Raw genomic sequence first — 23,380 nt, 5'->3', positions numbered from 1 at the left:
TTATTAGTTATCCATAAGCAAAGGGAAAAAGAAAGGGCCTAAGTATTGCCAGAAAATTACTTTTGCAATGTTTTGTAAGAGCTTGTGTACAATTGTATAAAGGGGTTCCAGATATTACCTGAACGTGTCAGTATGTGCCAAGGCAGGAGGATACACTCCTTTTGAAGCTCTGGAGGACAGATACTGAAAGAAAAAAACACAGAGCCTTAGTTTCATTATATCTTAGATTTTTTCCCCAAGTCAAATAAGGGAAGCCCATGAAGGCAAGGATCTGTAGGTCCACCTTAAAAAGATTGTCCTGGCAAAAACAAAAAACAGAGGAGAGACTTTTTTCTCTTGCCTTTCAGGGCTCATGTATGTCATGTGGCGGGTGACATTTTGAATATACATTGAAGTCGCAAACATTTTAGTAATCAGTTTGAATAGGTAAAGATGGAAATGTTTGCCCAAGTTCTGTTATTCTGGAGTTTCAATGAGAGCACCCTTCTCCCATGCAGAGCAGACAGCTTGTCTCCAAAAATCTGTTTGCACAGAACTGTAGACCAGCTGTAATGAATGAAGCCATATTTCTGGATGTGATTTGAGAAAACACAAGAATATATTTTTCCAAAACAAATATAAGAAAAGAAAAGAATGGAGAAAAACTCCCAGACTTAAGTGCAGTTGACAGTAGTTGATATGAGCCTGTGCTGTTCCATAATCACATCAGTCTGGATGTTAGCATTAGCACAGACAGGTACACACAACATGCCTCTACAGCGAAACAGAGTCATCCAAACATGTCGTCCTCTGTGCCCTGCGTGATTCAGCATGTTATTGGTTCAACCAGACATGGTCACAGTTAATCAAAGGGGATAAGAAATGCCTCGGTCCACACAGGAGCAGCCTGCATCAGCTCGGGCTGCCTAAAACTGGCCATGTTAAATGACTAGAAAGAACTTGAGCCAGTCAGTCGGTCATGGGCGACTCAAAATAGCCACACACACACACACACACACACACACACACACACACACACACACACACACACACACACACACACACACACACACACACACACACACACACACACACACACACACACACACACACACACACACACACACACACACACACACACACACACACACACACACACACACCACACACACACACACAACACACACACACACACACACAACACACACACACACACACACACACACACACACACACACACACACACACACACACACACACACACACACACACACACACACACACACCACACACACACCACACACACACACACACACCACACCACCACCACACCACACACACACACACACACACACACACACACACACACACACACACACACAGTAGCGTCTATTTCTTCTGCGTGTGGTGCAAAAAGAGAAGCCTGTCCTTCAGAAGTGTTGCTATTTCTGTTTACCACAAGGCCCCAAATATTCTATCATTAGGGAAACCAGGGGGGAAAGAAAATACCACTGGGAACACATGGAGGTCCATAGAGCCGCACGAGGAGCCTCACTGCCGGGGGACAAGTGGTCAAAGACTGTCATGTTACCGGTTACAGCTTCATGTCCATTTATGTAAATGTTTTCAAACGTGATATTTGATCTCTCATAGGAAATCATCAGCTTTGTGTCATCTTTATCACCAACTATTTATATCCAGTCAATGATATGTTTACAGTTATAATGACCCAGAATGTGGTGTACCTTTACTAGGGCTGAACAATAAGTGGAAATGTTATCAAAATATAGATATGGACTAGTCTTACATTCAATATCACAGAAAGCACAATATTTCTTGAAAACTAGAAAAACCCTTTGATGAGATTTATAATGCAAACATGACCAATCCCTCATATATTGTAAATCAATCATAAATCATCAATCAAAATTCAGTGTTTCCCCTAGGTTTACGGCCTTGGCAGGGTGCTGCTCGGGTACCCCCCCCAACACATTTTTTTTATTTCTTTTTTATTTCTTTTATCCTCTGGAGCAGAGAGGAGCAGTGGATTATTGGTATTGATATCGCAGCTCCACCTCATCTGATCTCTGATATGAAAGCAATCGTGTTATGATCATATTGAGCTATTGGTGTGAGTCTAACATTAAACAAGCAGTCTGCTTGTCATACACTGCTGACGATACATTTTAAGAGGCATTTTGTTGAGTCACTGCCGCTAAATGCCGGTAGCATCAAGCTAGCAAATCCTGCATTAGCCTCACATCAACAGGTGTAGACAGAACATCCAATCATCCTGAGCTAATTTACTGAATAAACCAACTCACATCTCCTGTCTTTTTTTTTCACCCAACTCATTAGACCAGTGCTTCTCAAAGTGTGGTCCGCGGACCACTGGTGGTCCGTGAGCGCCCCCTAGTTGTCCGTGAGTATATTGGTAAAATTTCACATTTGAAATAAATAAATACATTTAAGTTTTCCGCACTCTCGCGGGAATATCTCCGCAATGGAGCGAGGTTAAGTTTCACTTTCAATTGCATGATATAGCCCAGCGCAACACCTTCATCACACATGTTGCCACTTGTTTGTACCATTTTCAGGCGATTTGTATATGTTCTAGAAAAACGATGTGTTTTTTTAGGGCTGTCAGTCGATTAAAATATTTAATCGCGATTAATCGCATGATTGTTAATCGCGATTAATCGCAAATTAATCGCACATTTTTGATCTGTTCTAAATGTACCTTAGAGGAATATTTTTCAAGTTTGTAATACTCTTATCAACATATGAGTGGACAAATATGCTTTATGCTAATGTTTATTATCATTTGAACAATGACAAATATTCTCATGAATATTAAACACAACAACCTCTGAACATTACAAATATTCGCCTCGATTCAACCTGGAACCTCTCTCATACAATAATACAATACAAATGGTGTGTGTGTGTGTGTGTGTGTGTGTGTGTGTGTGTGTGTGTGTGTGTGTGTGTGTGTGTGTGTGTGTGTGTGTGTGTGTGTGTGTGTGTGTGTGTGTGTGTGTGATGGATCGTTGGAGCTATGTGCAACTCAAGGCATATGCTCTAACGGGAGCTGCCTGGACGCTGCGATCATGTTGCACGCACTATCCATGCTGAGTGTGCTGACTTTTCGTACAATGTCCCACTGTCTGGCTTCCTGCATAAAGTCAAGTGCTCGGCGCAGTTGTGGCGAAATGTCGCTCCTCTGTTTTCATTTAAACAGCTCCTTATATCCGTTAGCGCAGCTAGCTAGCACCAGATGCTAACAACAACAATGCACGTAAGGTCTCTCTCTCGCTCGCTCGGGCCACACATACACACACCCTCCCGGTCCTCCCAATAGCCAGTCGGTGCCTGCCGGTGAGCGTGGAAGTGTGGTCTGCCACAAGCGGGCAGCAGGAGCGGGGCTGTCAGCATCAGCTTGTAGATGGTATTTTAAACTCGATGCGCTCTGAAACTACGGGGCGGCCGAGGAAAAAAAAGACACATGCGTTAATCGCGTTAAAATAATTAGTGGCGTTAATTATTTTATGCGTTAACGCGTTATTAACGCGTTAACTTGACAGCCCTAGTTTTTTTATATTTGCGGAGTTAGGTGGTCCACGAGTGTTTTTTTATTGGTTAAGTGGTCCTTGGTATGAAAAAGTTTGAGAAACCCTGCATTAGACTATTCTTCTGCTGGCGTTTCATTGTTGTTTTCTGTCAAATTCAATACTGTAGTTGAAAACCGCGGTACATGCTCACCATCTGTGAAATATTTTTAGAATGCACACGCTACGTTCGTTGTAGCGTTCGCGCGCGTCCACCTGGGCGGGCTGTGTGTGTCCTTCTCCCGTGACGATAACGGCTTGAGGTTAAAAACATACTATTAAACTAATTTGAAACTGGGGGGGGACACAAACGGGCAGAGCTCGGGGCAATAATGCAGATTTGTTTGACTTTTTTACACTTTGTTGTTCTCCTCCTTTCCTCCGCTCTTGTCTCTGATTGTGAGTGTGTGCATTCGTGTGTGTGGGGGGGGAGCGGAGCTCCGCCCTTCAGAAACAGAGCGGAGGGAGAATGTGAATACGCAAAGCAGTGGACACTGAAACATGCACATACATTGGATAAATAACATAGGCGTTTAGTTTATTTAATAAAAGAGCACATGTTCAATGTGAAAAGTAACCGTACAGTAGATAGATTACTTCAGTTGCAATTTGGTGCTATATATATTTTTTTTTAAATAAAAAAAAACAAAACAAAAACACCTTGAATTTCAGGCGGGGCGCGGGCCAAGACAATGGTAGGGGAAACACTGAAATTGCAATATCAGCAGTGGCGGCTGGTGGAAAATATTTTTGGTGGGGCTTTTGATATAGTGAGTAAACACATTTTTTTTGGGAGAAATGACCCCTTAAATTAGGACTTCTGGTGATGTAATGGCGCGTTTCCAGTGCAGCGCGGAGCTCGCTTTAATGCTGCGTTCAGACCGGACGTGATGCGAATATTCGCTTCGCTCTAAACGCTCCTATCGCATCGCTCTAGTCGCTCGAGTTTCACCGCGGCTGCCAGCTGTGTTTACTCGCATCATTCAAACAAGACGCGCTGGCTCGGGAGCTACAACTACAACAAAATGAACATATTTTACCGTGATTAAATTGTAATACACGTTTCTAAATGATGCCGACGTAACAACATACTGATACCGGTTAGTATGGGAAACAAAAGATAGCATTTACCTGTTTGCATCGTTTGCATCCAGCTAGCCTCGTTGATACGTTTTGTCTTTTTCACGAGCTTGCTGTGATATATACAAATCGGGTTGGTCCGGTCCAAGGTCTTTAAGTATCAATTTATCTCCCAAACTTCTCCTTTGAAAAGGATTGGAGAGTAGCTCTTGCACGGAATTGGGTGCGGACCGAGGTCCGGCGACTCCACCTGCACACCATTCTAAATACTGCGTCACCTTGGTCACTCACGAGTATAAAAAACAACTCACGTCACGTAAGCAACGTGGGCGCCAACGTGAGCGCCCTCGTGACCAAAATATTTGACGACGCTGATTGGCTGAAATTATGTTTCGGCGGCACAGTTTACTATTGAGACTTTTGCAACGTGCTGGTTGCTGCTGTTTGTCTCGGGGGCTCCGCCCGGTAATGATAAACTAATGCCATGGGCAAGGCCAGGCAGGAAACATGTGACTTATCAGTAACTTTAGACATCGCAACACAATTTTAAACGAGATTTTATTGTAGACTATACATTTACTGATACCAATTGTATGATATTTACCTTGTTCATTACAAATAAAAATATAAAATATATATATCTTCCTGGTCGAATGTACTTATTGTAAGTCGCTTTGGATAAAAGCGTCAGCTAAATGCAATGTAATGTAATGCAATATATATTTTTTAAATCTTTTTTTTATTTTTATTTTTTTTTATAAATGTAATCTTTTTAAAAAAAACATTTTTTGAATGTGGGAAGAGGTGGGGCGGCGCCCCTAGCGCCCCTATGGGCCGGCCGCCACTGAATATCAGTCAAAGTCATCTCAATTATTAATTTGTTCCATATTATGCAGTGCCTGTGTTGTTTTTTAATGTCTGCTCAAACCTACAATTTATGTATAATTGATGTAACCTAGGGCTTCACCATATTGGAAAAAACTGACATTGCGATTATTTTTCCCCTGCGATATATATTGCGATATGAAAACATACAGGAATTGAAGAAAAGACCGTTTTTTCCCCCGCAAACCATCCTTTCTTGAACTTTAATGCTATTCAATTGGTATTTTTTTAACTATATTTAACCGGATGAAGGATTTTAGTCACGGACGTCTGGATCTTAAGTTATCAGAGCAACAAGCTGAGCTAGCTCGGTTAGCAGTGCCGAACTGCCCTGGAGAAGCACATGAAACTCCTTTATTCAGTGTTTTTACCTTTAAACACCAGGTCCGTTTGCTTTGGAGATTTGATTGTGATTGGTGGTTTTCTGTCACTCACTCAAGTACCCCGATAAGAGAGCCGTGCAAGTTTTCCTTTTGTAGCAAGCAGCAAAATAATTGTAACATGACGTGTTTGAGTTAATTTGCTTACTTAATATTGCAAGTTATAAAAATAATAATAATAATAATAAAAAAATTAAAATAAATTGCACGTCCTGCGATGTGAATATGCATGCGCATATCGCGATTATCGCCACGACACGATATATTGTGCAGCCCTAATGTAACCTACTTTAACTTCCACAATTGCCCATATACAGATGTATAAAAGAAGAAGCTTCTTTGTGAGACAAACAAAGAAGCCAAAAGAGACCACGATGTGAGGAGAACCAATTGCTAAGATACTGAAATCTACACTACAAAGACAAATATTCAGATATCTGGCCCCTATAATAAACTCAATAACCTTATGTGAGCTCACTAAATACCTAAGTATCCATAATGCCAAAGAACTGAAGTGACTGACACACCCCAGAAAGAGAATTGTATGCATAACATATACTCTTGAAAGCGCATTGTTTAAGTGCTTTGGATTACTTCGGCAGGGTTCCAGAAACGTCTCCAGCCAGATGACATTAGGGCACATCAACGTGAACGATTGACATTCTAATGAACTGATATATGAAATCCAGCCAACCACTGGAAGGTATGGTATCAGTGTTTGGAGGTTTCATTTGGCATACAGTGTAAATGTCTCTTAATGCCAGGTTTAAAAAAGATATCTACTTTGTTATCTACATGCTCACCATCTTGACAATGTTTTGTTTTGAAAGCTTCCTGTTTTAACTAATGTAGAGATGACTGTGAAATGTCAGGTGAAAAAGCTGACCTAAATGTTGAAGAATGATAAATGTTATGTTTCTTTAGAGACATATATCTTAATCCGATTTGAAGTAATCAGAACCTTCTGCGCATGCATACACCCATTATGCACAAGACGGTACCTAACGCAAAAGTTAAAAACACATTAACTTACTTAAACACAAGATGTTCTGGATAGGTATCATCCCAAGGAGGACCTTATTATCTGGAATAGCCATATTATCCATACATGAAAGTAGGACATAGACTGGACTTCATGCATCCTTCAGTAACTGAAATGCATGAAGGCGTTTATGGTGCTTTGCAAGTGCAACATATTGGTGACAGATCTTAATGTCTATTTTTTAAACTGCAATAAATGTTTGCACATTTTTGGTCACTTTTCTACTTGTACATTTTTCGATGATTTGGCTAACGTGTTAGCAAACAGTTGCTTGTTTACATGGAAGACCTGTTCTGGCCACCTGATGTAAGTCCAATATTCTCTTTTTAGCTCACTTTGGTCTCCACCAGACACAGAGGGTCACTGCTTATCAAATCAGATAGAAGAGCTTTCTGTTTGGATTATGGGCAAAAACATGTCTCGCTTCTTAAAACAAATAAATATAAATATATAAATCCCGCATTTCGGCTACATTTTTTATGTTGTCCTCAAAAAATACATTAGTATCAGTATCTTTAGAATATGGTTTACAACAGATCCAAATGATAAGTACAAAGATAGATGTCGTATTTTTCATTACTGGCCTAGGATATGGAAAAAAGTGCAAATTGGCTAGCTTTGGGTCCCAGGGAGTCCCTAAAGCCCCTGTCACACTGTCCCGAAATTGACACCCGATGGACACACGAATATGGAATTGTGAATTTCGCACGAAGATGGCCCCGAACCACACACGAAGGCAACATTTACATTACATTTAAGACATACAACTGCAATGAAAGTACCAAAAACAATTATGTTACAGTACTGATATCTTCAGACTTTGTTCTTTACTTTATCCGTCGTTATATGTAGAAAATATTACGTTTTCTCCATAATGTTGTTTCCATAACAACAACAACTTCCTGTCAACTGTCCTTCAAAATAATATATTATATCCTTTTTAGTTTCACAGAACACAAATTGGGTTATTTACATAATATATTTACATGATTTTGTTGTGCAATAAAACAACCCGATGGACACACGATAAAGGAAATGTTCAAATTTGGCTGTGATCGTAGCAACATCGGGCCATTCGTGAGGGCATCTTAAGCCTTCGTATGACCGCCGGTGGAGTTTCTCAGGCTCCGGCAGCAACTTCGTGAGCGGTGGCAAAATCTTTGGCATGCCAAAAAATTGCCGAAGGACCTTGCGAAGGTTCATTTTCGTGTTGAATTCGTGTGTCAATTTTGCCCTTCGTAAGGCCATCGTGAGGGCATCATGTTATCATCGGTGCCATCGGGCATTCGCCCCGATCAGAGTGAGGGCGAATGCACCGATGATAACACGAAGATGACACGATTTGACAAGATGCCCTCACGAGTGCCTTATGAAGTTGCCGCTCACGAAGTTGCTGCCGGAGCCTGAGAAACTCCACCGGCGGTCATACGATGGCTTAGATGCCCTCACGAATGGCCCGATGTTGCTACGATCACAGCCGAATTTGAACATTTCCTTTATCGTGTGTCCATCGGGTGTCAATTTCGGGACAGTGTGACAGGGGCTTAAACCCCGAGCCTGTTTTTCAGCTCTCAGGCTCGAAAACGACATTCCCAGAACAAATGACCATAACTTCACTTCTAAAAGGGGAAAATTAATAATCTTTTTCTCAAAGCAATGATAAACCTGTGAGTTGGATGTAGAAGAGTCAGAATCAATATAGATTTATTTGTATTTTAAAGCAAATTCAGATTGAACACAGTAAAAAAAATTAAATTGTTGTGTCCGTCCAAAAAAAACACATTACTTATCGTGAAAACCACCCTTGAATGATGGGATGGTAGACTAAAGATTTTGGAATCCAAACTATAACATATAATAAGTACCCTGTATCAAGATTGATGCAAAACAAGTGAAATTTGACCTTTTTAGAGAGATTTAGCAAAGAAAAAACACTTCTGGGGTCATTTGGGTGGATTTTACCTATGGCCCCCCTTGGTCGATTTTGATGATTGATATCTATTTTTAACCGCTAGAGAGGGAAAGTTCCACACACACACACGTTACCAAATAAGGAGTGAGAGTGACACGTAGCAAAACCGGAAGCTGCGCTAACCTCTGGTGGCTACCATTAGCAGCTAATATTTATTCTCTGATTTTTGCATAAAAATGGAATTATGGATTATCAATCATTTTTTCAAAGTGACAGACACATTGGATTAACCTAATAATTAATTAATGCCATTGAACATGATTTTTGATCAGAATAACAGCTAAAGGTGAGAATATCTCCGTGTTTTGCTACCTAAAGCTACGTTGTGTGTTGTCTGTATTTGCTTCCCCTGTCGCGAGTTCTAATCGCTGTGATGATACTTATATTTCTATAATCTGTGGAATCTCAGGATGTTATCTAAGCTGGTTTGTGCAGATCCAATAAGTATATCGATCGGTATAGCTAGAGTTCTGTGCCAAAGTGCTTTAGCATGTTTTCGCTCAGGCTTATTTAGACCCTTCTTGTGAGACTTGTGTTTTTGCTTGGGTAAAAATAGTTCGTATCATCAGTTAGCTGAGTTTCTTCCCGTTAGGAGGGTATGACACATTCATAGTTTTTTTATTATTAAGAAGCCCTGAGACAGTGTCGTGAAAAAAAAAAAGACCCGCTTTTCAATATAGAAACCTACGATCCTTAATGCCATTCAAATGATAACTGAACAAAACTCTAAACGAAGAAAAATATAAACAGCAAACCAAAATGAAAGTATATCTGCTTCAGATGTGACAGCATCCAGGATATCTAAGTGGGAGATAACTGAGTGTAGATGTGAGAGTTCTTCTCCCATATGCTCCCTGTGGTCTCAGCAGGCTGACAGGCTGACAGTGTAACCATGACCTGATTACCTGTTCCCTGAAGCCTGTAATCACTAAAGCCAGCAGACAGCCGCTGTCAGTCCACTGACAGGCAAGATAATTGAAGGTGATGCTCCATGCCGCTACCCCCGCTAATGAAATATGAAAACAAAGAGCAGGGACCGGGCAGTGAAGAGCCAAAGAGGCCTGAACCCAGAGCAGGACCTTTCTGTGCCTGTTGACAAGTCACTTTTCATGTATTTCTGTCTCTCCTGGTTCCACAGTTATAGCATAGAGTCTCTAGAGTCTAGACCAGAGGTGCCCAGTACGTCGACCGCGGGGGCAATGCTGGTAGATCGCGAGTCATTCATAAAAAAAAAAATCCAGCTCCGTTAAAATAGACAAAACAGGTTTTGATCCCTCCTCCCTTGGCCTCCCTGCCACTTAATTCAGGAGTTTACTTGATTGACAGAAAAAGCGACCTATCGCTTTCCAGTCTGTTAACCCAGAATGCAAAGCGATACAAAATCAGTCAAGTCCGGGAAAACTCAAATTAAGTTAAAGAGACAAACAACAAAATGAGTGCGGGACCGAGCAAGAAGCTAAAAACATACCACTTCCACCCAGAATGGGAGGAAGAATATTTTATTGTGATGTCACATTCAAAGATTATTTGCCTTATTTGTAAAGCAAGCGTCACTCTGCCAAAGAAAGGTAACGTGGAGAGGCATTATCGGAGTGTTCACAAGGCATATGACAGCGACTTCCCTCCGAGTAGCGAGTTGAGAAAGAGAAAGGTAATGTATTATTGCTACAAAAACATTATCTTGCAGTCTTAGGCCCCGGCCACACGAGGACGAAAACGGCTAAACGCATAGGATTAACGCAAACGCAATCGCAAAAAAAGCTTCCGTCCACACGCAATAGTCATCCGGATAGTGTCTGTCCACACGAGACAGCTCCGTTTAGCTCCAACCGCTGGAGAAGCTGCAGTACATATGCAGGAGCCTGTACGTGGCGCTGTAACATCCTCCACAAAAGCAGCGAAGAAGCATGGTTGTCATGATTGCCCTTCTGTTTATTCTCCGTGGTGGGGGCCGAGGGAACCGGGCAGAGTTTTTCGCCAGTCAACGTGTATTCAACTTTAAATCTTCCGACAAAATTATAAAAGTGCCGGTCAAAGGTCTTCTTTGTTATTTATTAAGCTTTAAAACAAATGCAAAACGAATCTATATAATATAATAATAAAATACACGGAGCCTCTCTTTTTCCTCCCTCTCTTCGGACAGCGTCAGTGTCTGTCTCATGCAGCAGCTGATCCAGTAATGAGTGACCCGGCCGACAGTAAAAATAAACATATTTATAACTAGGTTTAGGTAGTTTGAGAGGTGTCTCCGTCCTGTCAGATTAGACTTCACTCGCGTGTATGTCCATATCGAGAGAAAGATAAATAATCTGAATTCAGTGTGCAGTTTACTTTGACGCCGGGGTGAGCAGCAGAGGTGGGGAGAGGCGGGGCTATTGCCTCATCATTATCAGAAAATGATCGTATAGGGCGTACACACAGAGCCGTTGGACCCCCCAGAGCGTTGCGTATGCCGTTCTATCCACCTTGGGACCCGTTATCGTTTCCGCAGTCGTTTAGTGCCGTATTCGGTCGTCCTCGTGTGGCCGAACGGTCTATATGACACTAAACAGTAACGCAAACGACCGTTTTCGTCCTCGTGTGGCCGGGGCATTAGTGTCGCCAACTCGTTTCTAACATGCAAAAAGACAAAACAAATGCGTCTATGGTCGGTGTATTTTCGACCTTTCCAATCCAGACGAGATCTCTCTCTCCCCCGTCTGTGTGCGAGGGGGCGGGGCAGTTTACACACACGCAGCTGCTACATGCAGCAACACACGGCGGGGATGGCGGAGAGAAGCGCTCCAAGGTGTGGTTAAATGTTACCCGTCTTGAGGTGGACAATGCTCGTTGCCAAGAGAGTTTAGCATGTAAGGGCGGTAACACGAGCAATTTGTCTAAACATTTAGCAAAAGTGCACCACATTCAGACGGAGGAATGCACCGGGCTCGACTGTCTTTCTAGCAGCTCTGTAGCCCCATCCACGAGTAACGTTTCCACGTCAGGTGTTATGTATGCTAGCAGCAACACACAGAGTTAACTACATGATACAAACATGAGTTAATGATTAGAGGTAACGGAGTTATTCTTTATTTTTTTGTTAAAGTTTCAGCTATTCTGTTTACAGTTCTGTCATCAGATTATTTAATACGATTTGTTAAAACACTGTTGTTTCTTTTGATGTGAAATATTATTTATTTAATTTAAATAAAAAGCAATGTTAATTTTGTTCACAATTTGTTAAGTTAATTTAATAATATATATATTTTTGAATCAAGTATTCATCTTTATTGTCTTCATTGTTAGTTTCCACATGCCTAAAACAACCTCAAGCTAAATCTAAAAGTTGATGGCTAAATAAGAGGGTTTGAGAAATTGTGCAAGGCATACAGTAATAGTCCGAATAGTCGATTAATCGTTTCATTAATCGATAGATTAATCGATTATCAAATGAGTCGTTTGTTGCAGCCCTATTGTTCCATGTATAAATAAAACGTGTTATTCAGCAACCCTTGCAATTTGGGATATTATTTTGGGTTGGTAGAGCTCGGTGAGCTGGTCATTTCAAAAGTAACTCACCAGCCAAAAAAGTGTGGGCACCCCTGGTCTAGACTATTACAAAAACATGCCTAAATAACCTTTTGAAGTTATTTCATTTTAACCTGGAGTTGGATTTACAGGTCTACTGTTACATACTAAAAAAAAAATCTCTTTTAAACATAACTGCGTCCTCTTCGAATAATAAAACCAAATGTAGGACATTTCAGAAACCTGATGAAATGGCTACTGACTGAACAAAAAATTGAATTATACTGGAGAACAACATACAGATATGCTGAAACTATATTTGTCTTGAGGCACAAAGTGTATAGAAACCTCTTCTTATGTTCCGGGCCCAATGCTCATCACCTTTCTAAATGAGTTGGCTAAATTGCTTTATGAGAAAACATCTGTAAAGCAACAACTGAAACTGGCCAATAATGTTCCGCTCCCTCCACTGCTCCAAAAAGCTCCCAATCAAATATGGGAGATTTGGGATACACAGACTCCAAAAAGTCTTGTGAGAAGATTCAGAAGTCTTTTTTATCTTAAAGATGTGTTTTGGGAGGCGTGTGGTGCAGTGGGTTGTGCGTTGGTGTTAGGATTAGGGGGTCACAGGTTCAAACCCCACTGCAGTCAGCATGTCATTGTGTCCCTGAGACACTTCACCCCAAATTGCTCCTGTGGGGATTGTCCACAGTATTGAATATGTTAGTCGGTTTGGATAAAAGCATCTAACAAGTAACATGTCATGTATTGTAATGTTTTCCTGTCAGCCACGCTTGGCCATTGTTCCCTAATCTGGTAATGTCACATCACAAATTCAACATGTGTCATGTCAGATTCTATGTTTTTTTACAATTGGAAACCATACAGAACACAAATATAAAATATCATCATGTTTTGATGCTGTATTTCAGTAATCTTACCTTCCAGACTGAAGACATTTTTGTTTTAAATGTACTGACGAAAGAGTATTACTTCCCTTCTTAGTCTTGAATTGTCTAAATTCTCATAGAAACCACACAGACAGCATTAATGCAACTTGTTTTGAGTTTAAAAACCTTTAAACCTGTGGCAAAGGGGGGGAGAGACATTAAGGCCTATTTTCAATGCTGTCTTAAGACAATACTCACATGCTGATATGCACTTTCAAACAATATTGGATTGTGTAATTGGTCCTATTGTCAATATTAGCAACAAAGAGATCCATTCTTTGAACGCTGAAGTGTAAAGTTAGCGTGAACCAATGCATGTCATTTTACACTGAAATCGCTTCATGAAGGGATCCCTTTTTAGCCAGTAGCCTATGAACAAAACAAATAAATAGTGATCTCGTGATTATCCTTTCAATGTACAAATGTTAGTTTTGTATGAGGATAGACTTGAAAAAAGTGAAGTTATACTTTAAAAATCTGATAACTGTATCCTTTTGTTCTTCTTTTCTAAAACAAAACGACATGAGACCAAACAACTGGCAAGTCCTTTTTTAGGGGATATACTACGTTTGGTATTTTTTTTAGGTAGGCCTACTATACTGACAGCATTTTGGACTAAAACTCTTAAGATTGAAATAGTGCAGAACTCTTTGTTGTGCTGCGTGACATAAACGTTTTGTTTTTTGACAGCTAAGACCATTACCTTCGTGTATGTATTATTAAGAGTCAGTGTAATGGTACTATAGCATTCCTGTACTGTAGTAGGGACTTCCAGTATGACGGTGTTTCTGAATTGTTATGAACTTGTTTTGGTTTTAGCTGTTGGTCCTACCACTAGTAAACCATTTAGAACATATTATCTATACACCACACTTTCTGAAACAGCAGGTTCCATTACATTAAGACACAGGAGTATCCCAGGAACACAATAGAGAAAGTAGCTTCCCGGCTAAAAACAGCTAGTGGTTTGCACAGCGTTGCAGAGTGAATCAAAGTTTTATGAAGCTCCATCACGGTGTATCACAACATGTACAATAGGCTACGCGTACTGTACTCACATGGAATGACACGTTAAGCCACAAAAGCTCAACAAAAACACATTAAGAAGTTTCTCAACTTAACTCATGTTAACCCATAGCTTACAGAGCATTTACTTTTATTTTGTAGGAACAATGTAACGGACTACAAGTTGCTGTGTGTTGACAGGAATATCGGAACATTATCCGAAGTGGCTCCCCTCCCTCTGAGTGTCCACAGCAGACAGACATACAGACAGTAAACAGACTTTACACACATAAAGGCAGAAGACTTACCCCTCTGTGTCCTTCTGTAAATACTGCTTTTTATCAAAGCCACTCCCGCAGACAAACAGAGACAGAAGCTCTCCGCTATTTTTAGGAAACTGACAAACTCACAGCCGCGCGAGCTTTAGCTCCTCCCACCCGCGTTTGCGTGCAGTTACGTCAGCGCGTGCTTGACTCATCCTACAGAACCAACTGTATGTGATTTTTGTTATGTATTACCAGTGGCGACTGGTCATTAGGGGCAGGTGGGGCACAGCCCCACCTAGTGTCAGCAGAAAGTATTACAAATAATGATTCCAAAAAAATGCAAAAAAAATAATATATATAAAATATATGTTAAGATAATGTGTAATCATCTGATTCGTCTGTACATTGCTGTTTTAGTCTGTTTTCTTCTAATTAGTGTATACAGTGAGGATCTTACTAAGAGAGAACAATTCAATATTTAAATGATAACATTACATTTTTTGGGTATCCTTTTGTTGAACTGTCTGTTTAAAATTAATCGAAGCATCAGACAAAAAAAGGATTTGAAAATAATATTATATTTTGATTTAGGTCCAAATATAATATTTGTAAACCTGAAGAGTCAGTGCCAGTGCCTCACCAACCACGTCACTGCAGAAGCTTATAGACATCTACGTTTTTTGTGCCCTACCACTTTTGTACATATAAAAACGTGTATTACCGTGTGTACAGTGCTGGAATTGGGTCGGTACTCACCGGTACGCAGTACCGGCACTTCTGGTTCTGACCCATGGAGTACCGGCACTTCTTGCTCAGTACCGGCATGCTGGCGGTACTCCGGTACTCATGCACCGTGCCAGTACTGAACACTCTCCCGCCGTTCTTATTATACATCCATATATATATATACAGCCGCCCGGTACTCAGTAGATGCGTCATGAGGTGCCGAACGGACATTCTCATCGCTCTAACCGCTGGAGTTTCACAGCGGCTGTCAGCTGTTTACTCCTGTCATTCAAACAGAACGTGCTGGAGAGGGGGCGGGGCTTATCTTCTCCATGTAAATACTGTGGTGGAATCGACTATGTCAAAATTAACCTATTTGACCGTGATTTAATAGTAATACACGTTTCAAAATAATAATAATAATAATGCCGAAGTAACAACATACTGAAAACTGTTAGTAAAACCATGTTTTAATGCTTTACAATTTACATACCTAGATGCACGTGTGTTGTGTTTATGCAGTGCAACTCCCACCCAGTGGGTGGCTATGTAGAGTGATAGAACAGAGCAGGCACGCCCCCCCCGAGAGAAGGAAAGCAAGTCACGTCACAAATTAGCATTTCTAAAATGTTAGCGTGGATTAATAAAAGTGCAAAAAGACAACGGTTGTCGCCCGAAGAAACTTCAAATACAGAGAATGCTGTGCCTGTGTTGGAAATTGTGTCTGATGGGGAGCTTTCTTTGGTTGATCCTCCTGCTCCAAGTTCTAGTGCATTAGCATTAGCACTAGCTCCGCCGCCTCCTCCAGAGCCTCTAACGTTAGCTGCTGCTGGCGCAACTGCCACCACCAACACCGGGCAAAGCGATGCACCTGACTGCTGGACAACGGACCAGGTGCAATATTTTTGCAAGACCAATGCATGGCTCCTTCTTAAAGATAAGAAGCTAGGATGTCGGATATGCAGAGATGTCAAATCTGTGGGAATACACACTGGACAAGGACTGAAACTGTCAACTGAATGGGGTGAGTGTGCAGTGTCTCATTTCGGTGTTGACAAGGGCAAACAACAAGCTAGCCTGAGAAAAAAAATCAAAGAACATAAAGAATCACAAGCCCATGTAAAAGCTGCTGACATCCTTACATCTGCTTCACGTGAAACTATTCAACATCAAGTGCAGTCTATGCATAAATCTGAATTAGACACCACTATCAGAGTTTTTCGAACGGCATATAAAATTGGCAAACATAGCCGGCCATTCACAGACATGCCAATTGATTTGAATGTACAGAAACTGAATGGGCTGAACGTGGGCAGGGTTTTGCACTCCAATAAAACCTGTGGCGAAATCATCGACCACATAGCTCATGAGCTGAAGAAAAAAATGGCAAAAGACATTACAGAAAACCAAAGAAAACTCGGTGTTTTGGTCGATGAATCTACCACTATTAGTGGTAAAACGGTGCTTGTTGTGTGTCTACGCTCAGCATTAGCTGATGCTGAGCCCGAAACGTTTTTTTTGGGAGCTGATCGAGTTGGATGGAACAACGGCTGATGACATCACAAAGGCGTTAATGGAGTGTCTTGGAAGAGATTTTAACGAGGACTTTTTAGGTCAGTGTTTCGTTTCTTTTGCATGTGATGGGGCTTCAGTCATGCTAGGGAAGAGAACAGGCGTTGCTACCCAGTTGTGTAGTAAATTCCCAAGCCTGTTTGTGTGGCACTGCTCCAATCATCGTCTAGAGCTGGCAGTTGGGGATGTGGTCAAGGAGGTCTCAGGGCTCAATCATTTCCAGATCTTTTTTGACAAACTCTATTCCTTGTTCCATGCCTCCCCCAAAAATCAGAGGCAGTTAGCGCAGTGTGCGCAAGCAGTCGGACAGCGTCTCCTGGTGATAGGGCGTGTTTTGTCCATCCGCTGGGTGGCTTCAAGTGAAAGGAGCGTCAGAGCAGTCTGGGAAAACTACCGAGTGCTTCATGATCACTTCACAAATGCTGCAAACGACACGAGCAGGGATTCCAGAGACAGAGCAAAGTACAAGGGCCTGGATGATGTGCTCACATCTGCAACGTTTGTCAGCAATCTGGGACTGATGTACGATGCGCTCACAGAGCTCAGCGACCTCTCTCGGCAACTCCAAAAAAGAGAGATGACACTGCCTACAGCAGATAGGCTCTTAACTCGAGAAATACGAGTTTTTGAATCCATGGTCACCATGCCTGGCCCACACATGACTACAGTTCATACAGCTCTAGCTGAGAAGTCCTTCAAGGGTGTTGCCCTGCGTGAGAATGGCAGGCTTGTACATATTCATGCAGGTCAGTTTTTCCGCAGTATGGTAGAGAAATCTGAGACACAGAATGACTTCCACAACCTCCTCTCATGTCAGCACAAGAGAAATCCCATTACATGGCCGGGAGGCCCGGGACAATCAGCTAATCCAGGACATGAAAGTTATCCATCCTGGAAGTTGGCCTGAAGAGGAGTTAGACGTACAGTATGGGGACGTAGAGGTGCTACGTTTGTGCTGAAAGTGGACAGAAGAGAGACTGTTCAGGGCTTTCGCGAATACAAGGAAACCAGGGCATCCCGTACACCTGCTGCCATGGAGCCTCTACTGAAAGCAGTCCGAACCATCGCTGTCTCCACTAGTGAGTGTGAGCGGGCATTCAGCTGCATGAACGATATCCTTACTGCAAAAAGGAATGCTCTCTCTGTCAGCCGACTGTCCAGCCTGGTTTTCATTAAATGTAATGGACCATCACTAGGACAGTTCAATCCGGAACAGTATGTGAGGTCCTGGCTGGCAAAGGGAAGGAGAAGTGCTGATGAAAGAGCCTGTCCAGCTCCAGCCCCTGATACTGATGTCCCCAAGGCCTTCTGGAGCCTTTTCTAACAATGTGAAGTATATTGCAAAGCAGCTCACCCAGTGAGAAGACTTTTGGCATAATGTGCCGATTTGTACAGATCCTGGAGATAGAAGGACTTCAGACCAACCAGGGAGTTATCTGATCAGCTTGGTGTTCAATGTAACTCTTTACCATGGCTCAGACTTTGTTACTTGCAGTTACAGTTTCTCATTTTAGATTGTGCAAATGTTGCATTTGTTTTTACATGTTCTTTGTTCATGCTCTTTATAATTTTTCTGAGTTGGAAAGTTAGATTGCATCATAGTTTACTTTATACATATTTGTATTCTTCAGTGGTGAAGTATATTGCAAAGCAGCTCAGCTATGTGAGAAGACTTTTGGCACTTTTTCGTTTTTCGTTTTCTGAGTTGGAAAGTTAGATTGCATTCAAAATGTACAGAAATACTTAATTTTGTTAAAGCTTTTTATAAAAAATGCTTCTGACCAGAGCTTTGTTTCCTTGTCATTAATGTTGAACACCACCAGAGGGGCTCTCACCTGAAAGGTCTCTGCTTCATGTGTCTTCAGCAGAAGATCTAGACTTTGATTGCTATATTTTCAGTTAATATTGACCTTACTGAGCTTTAGCCATATCCGCTGCCTATCATAAAAAATGTTAAGTACAGTGAACCTTTCTAAAATATACAGTAGTAAAGAGACAAACCCACCAGCATTATAGTAGCCAAATTCTTGTTTGTGGGCTGTATATATAAAATTGACTTGAAAAAGTTGCTGATTTTAGAGTACTGGCACCTTTTTCATTCCAATTCAAGCACTGCGTGTGTAAGTAATGGTTTGACGTGTGTCAGTCAATGTGAACATTGAGCAAAACTCGGAGAGAAAATAGCATACTTTATAAATCCCCTAAAGTCAGGTTTTAGTGCGTGGGGCCTCACCTCGCGGAGGGAGCCTCAACTGAGTTTATGCGGCGCAATTAGTGTGGTGCGGCACGGTGTCGCCGCTGCGAGGCTCCACTCGCATCCCCCCAAAATGTATATTTTATGTGTTTTGTATATTATTGGTCCATGCGGGGGGTTGAACCAGTGACCGGCACAGTGACCATTGGGTTCCCAAGGGACAGGACACACTCATCTGGACAGCTCAATGCCTGACCCCTGAAACATATATGGGAATATGGAAAATGGTTGAAAATGAGAAGAAACAAGTTTCACTGTTCCCAAAAAAAATAATTAGAATACAGTTCTAGACTATTGTTTTTGCATACTTCAATCCCTCCTAAATTAAATAAAACACAACCAAGATAACAGAATCAATATCTTTAACTTTGATTACTGCTTTATTTCATTTATTTGAGAGAAGATGTGCTCTGTTTGCTGCTGTTCCCATTATTAAAGCCCATGATGCGCTTTTTTCTCAGTGCATTGGGTCTTAAATAAATAAAGGCAAGGCAAGGCAAGTTTATTTATATAGCACTTTTCAACACAAGGCAATTCAAAGTGCTTTACAAAAAATGAAAGACATTAAGAAAAGGGCATTTAAAATCAGTCATTAAAAAGAAAAGCTAATAAACTAAACATTAAAAGAAAAAATACATGGATAAAAGTTACAGTGCAGTTTAAGATATGAATAGTTCAATTAAAAGCAGCGACAAAAAGAAAAGTCTTCAACCTGGATTTAAAAGTATTCAGAGTTGCAGCGGACCTAAAGGCTTCAGTGTTAAGTCCCCAGGAGTAAAATGAATGTGCCGGATGATAGGATGGACAGTATGAACCTGGGATGCGATAACAAACCTTTGTAAAACCTTCCTATTTTACAGTGTTGATATCATACTCACCAGCTGGTTACCCCAACACAAGTATAATAACTGATCCATTGATATATTTTATTTAGCACTGGCCTAAAGGAAGGAGCAGAAAACTTGTGACTGGTTGGCAAACAATCCAACATTTTTGAAGCAGCTGAGAAGATGTGCTCGGACTCAGAGCGTATACCAAACTGCTGATCAAGTTTTAAGTAATGCAAAACTAAGATAACCGTTTGATTTTCAAAGGCCTTCCTTAATAAAAACATGAATTAGATTCCTTTAATTGGACTGATTTAGCGTATCAAGAATTGAAAGTTGTGTTTGTGTACATTTTGAATTAATTATGTAACCAATGGGCAGCAAAATTCCACATTTGGTCTATTTAGGAATACAATATTAGTATGCTGAGAGCCCAAAGGTTAGAATGAGAACACAAGACAACAGGAACTGGGTTGGCCAGCCCAGCTGCCAATGTCACTGGAGAGTTTCCTAAAAAGTAAGCTATGAAATGTTTTCTAAATGTTGTGCATGTGTTGTCAAGTTGGTGAAGATTTTTGTGTCAAATATTGTGTGAAGGTTAACTTGAAACTTAAGTCTTTAAGCAAACAAATTACAAGTACATTCCATGTTCAGCCTTAAAAACAAGGAGAAACACCTCTGGTGCCATCATGTGTCCATGAGGGAGATTACAGATATCTACATCTACATTTTGACTTGTAATAAATCCAAATTGACACATCCATCATGTCTTTAACAATATATCTAAAACTCAAATCTCCCAATGCAATGGAACTCAGTGGAATTCTGACCAGTCACAATCAAATCAATTATATGCTGGCCTGGTACTGTAAAAATAGTGTTTTTCAGATGTCTGAAATCATAAAAGGTGAAAATGATACGAATGAAATGAGCCTTCACCCAAGATCCATCACTCAACTGAACTCTCAAGTCTAATCTATCATATCTTTCTTTTTATTTACTGTGGCAGGTGTGCATTGGTGTATGGTTATCTGCATGTGCTTCATTTATCGTTTCAAGAGCTGCAGTGCAAATGTTGTAGCACAATGTGTGCAAGGACAGTGAAGGCATTCCATTCCACTCTTCTTATTTTGACTCTCTGATGTTTGTGGACATTTTTGTGCCTTCAACTTGACCTCCATAGAGGATGGTAGTGTGGATGTGAAATCATCCGGCACTTAACAAATATTTGTTCCATACATTCCTCCATCGTGAACCGCTTATCCAGAGCCAGGTATCGGGGGACAGTGGTGTAAAGTAATTAAGTACATTTACTCAAGTACTGTACTTAAATACAATTGTGAGATACTCAAATGTTCTACCCCACAACAGTTCATAATAGTGTACATTTACTCCACTACATTCATTTAATATCTTTAGTTATTTTGCTAATTGGGTTTAATGATGTGAAATATAGTCAACACTCTGATAACATTTGAGTTACACCTGGAGTAAATCCCTATGGCCACTTCAACCAGCTCTGATTTTGAGATCCAAAGGCGCTCCCAGGCCAGCGTGGAGATATAATCCCTCCAGCTGGTCCTGGGTCAGCCCTTCGGTCTCCTCCCAGCTGGACGTGCCTGGAACACCTCCCTAGGGAGGCGACCAGGTGGCATCTTTACCAGGTGCCTGACTCGTGTTGAATATTCCCGTCAGCCCCTTTGTATTTGTTAACAAGTTCTCTTGTACTTTAGCTAAAAGTTGTTGTGTGCATCAGCTAACCTGAATTTCATACATTAATCAATTAGAAAATCGGTGATAAGAGCTAAATCCGAGAAACACACTCAAACTTAACGTTGGTTATTTTTCACCTTCTTCTTATGTTGGATATCTATACAACAAGAAACAGGCTTGAGTGTGAAGTGCTTATTAGATTAGCTCTTAACATGCTTTTATTCACAGCATCCCTTTATATATTTAGGTGTGAAAATGATATATCTTAATATGTATATGGTGTATCCCCGTCACACAGTGGGAAGATAAAGGAGGGATTGAAAGAGCAGGCAGGGGACGAGACCTCTCAACACAATGAGCACAGATGAAAGAGATGTCACACCTCAACAGGATCTCACAGCACAAAACCCTCTTCCTTATAAGACACCGCTTGGATTTGCCGCCCATATGTGTGAAATTCTCTTCTAAAGGAACTGCTAAACAAACATTCTCTACTGTTTTAGCTGATCCTCAAGAAGAATTCACCAACTTCGCAAAACTATCAAGCATTAACCTCCCCCCCTTCAATCCACATTTCCTGATGGTGTCACTCCAGAGTAGGGGTTCCCAACCTTTTTTCCCAAGAGCCCCCCCAAATGACTCCTGTTGGAAGTTGCAGGAAGGAACACATGCTCAAAGTAAGCCGGATTTTGCCGATGTGTTTATGTGGATTCAAAAGTCGTAAATAATCTACAAAATAGAGGAGACCGATCTGATCGGAGCAACTGTGACAAATAATCCAACTGAAACCGGCATGGACAATGACTATGTTTTAAAAATGCGCTTATCCAGAAAAGCCCGGTTTGGACACTTTACGGGCAGAAGAAACATTTCTATCAAAGAAAGAATGATACATTTCTGTCTTTTTATGCCTTTAATACTAACTTGAATTGTTATTCAAATTAATCAATCAATTATTTTTTATATTTTATTGTAATGTAGAGACAAGGCTTTTAGTGACAATCATGTATTGCGTTACAATTATATGTAAAAAAAAGTCTAAATGATATTTGGCCTCACATCATCTGAGGCCTGGCGCCCCCCCTGCGATCTTTGGTTCCCCCCCAAGGGGGGCACGCCCCCCAGGTTGGGAACCACTGCTTCATAGCTGTTGATTGTGCGTACTAAGCTATAAATGTCTTTGAACACTTCTACGGTGGCAAACAGATGTAAACACGTTTCAATGGAGCCAAACACTTACATGAGGAGAAACACACTGCACTTCCTAAACCACTGCAAATATAAAAACACAAACACATGAAAATTAGGAAACATCTTCACCAACTTGACAACACATGCACAGCATTTAGAAAACATTCACCAACCTGACGAAACATGCGGAGCATTTACTAAAAGCGCTGCATAAACGTAACGATGCAAATAAAAAAATGCTGCAGGAAGCTCAAAACACAACAGAATCTTGTTTCTGTTGTGTTTTGAGCTTCTTGCAGCGTTTTTTTATTTGCATCACTAAAAAGTGAAGCACACAGCTGGGACCGAAGCAATGTTGACTTTCGGGGATTATCAAGTTGGCCAACTGTCGCTGTCGGCAAAGTTAGTCTGGTTCATTATTGT

At 41.0% G+C, this 23,380-nt stretch overlaps 1 protein-coding gene across 1 annotated transcript in view; it reads right to left on the bottom strand.

Moving 5' to 3' along the window:
- The window catches only part of LOC117557817 (myocyte-specific enhancer factor 2A-like), a 66,635-nt gene extending 51,794 nt beyond the window's left edge, over window positions 1–14,841 (bottom strand). The window contains 2 exon segments of the mRNA XM_034233762.1: window positions 119–183; window positions 14,717–14,841. The gene's annotated coding sequence lies outside the window, so the exon portion shown is untranslated.
- Window positions 14,842–23,380: the final 8,539 nt, after the last annotated feature.

The sequence above is a fragment of the Gymnodraco acuticeps genome, unplaced genomic scaffold, assembly GCF_902827175.1.
Source record: "Gymnodraco acuticeps unplaced genomic scaffold, fGymAcu1.1, whole genome shotgun sequence".
NCBI classification, from domain to species: Eukaryota; Metazoa; Chordata; class Actinopteri; order Perciformes; family Bathydraconidae; genus Gymnodraco; species Gymnodraco acuticeps.
The sequence above is the reverse complement of the archived record's forward strand: the minus strand, read 5'-3'. Positions and strand labels throughout refer to the sequence as shown.